At 54.3% G+C, this 801-nt stretch overlaps 1 protein-coding gene across 2 annotated transcripts in view; it reads left to right on the top strand.

The window, feature by feature from the left end:
- Positions 1–801, top strand: part of LIPC (lipase C, hepatic) — a 129,076-nt gene that overhangs the window by 121,897 nt on the left and 6,378 nt on the right. The gene's annotated exons all lie outside the window — the stretch shown is intronic.

The following is an 801-nucleotide window of genomic DNA, read 5'->3' as shown; positions in this document are numbered from 1 at the left end:
GTCTATCAGTGACTATGGCGCTGCCCGGGAGCCGTGGGGAAGGGGCTGGGCTCTGTTACTCACGGATCTGCCTCGGGGATTTCTGGACTCTTGGTGTCCGTGGCTCTGTAGCTGAGGTCACAGGTCTCTGTCCCCAGTGGCTGCAGGGTCCTGGTTTGCGTCTGAGACCTGCCTGGGTGGTGCTGAGGCCAGGATCCTAGTCTCAAGCAGCTCCGTTTCTCAGGGTGGCGTGGTCTCTGTTCCCGTGCTGGCTGCCCTGGAGTGTCTGCGCTGGGAGCGGGGCTCCGCCATCTAAGACTGCCTGGTTTAGCAGCCCCTTAGAAGACCTGCAGAATCTAACTGTCCCTAGCTCATACACACACACACCACACACGTCCACACACTCCTCTATCACTCCCTCGCGCTCTCACATTCTCTCCCTCCCTGCCTTCCTGCCGGTCGCCATCTTCCGGTGCATCCTTTTAATAAATGGTTTTCTATTACTGTTGTGCTTTGTTGTTCAAACAGGAGTTTCTATTTATACGGGGAGAAAGGAGCCTTGCTGGGGAAAGGAGAGGGTGGTGCGGCTCTGTTGTGTTCATCAAGCCGACAGAGAGCCAACCTGGGCAGCGGCCATTGCCAAGCCCCACTGTCCCATGGGGGGGGGGGCAGTTTTCTCGATTTGTTAACGTAAAAACTAGGAAGCCTGAGCTAAACAATGTTAACTAGGTTTTCACTGTGGAACTCTCCGAGCCTTTATAACGTGCTGTCACAGGAAACAGTATGGTTTTCCCAATATCACTAGAAAACCCTTTTATCCTA

The sequence above is a fragment of the Myotis davidii genome, unplaced genomic scaffold (assembly GCF_000327345.1).
Source record: "Myotis davidii unplaced genomic scaffold, ASM32734v1 scaffold441, whole genome shotgun sequence".
Taxonomy (NCBI): domain Eukaryota; kingdom Metazoa; phylum Chordata; class Mammalia; order Chiroptera; family Vespertilionidae; genus Myotis; species Myotis davidii.
This window is presented reverse-complemented; position numbering and strand designations above follow the sequence as displayed.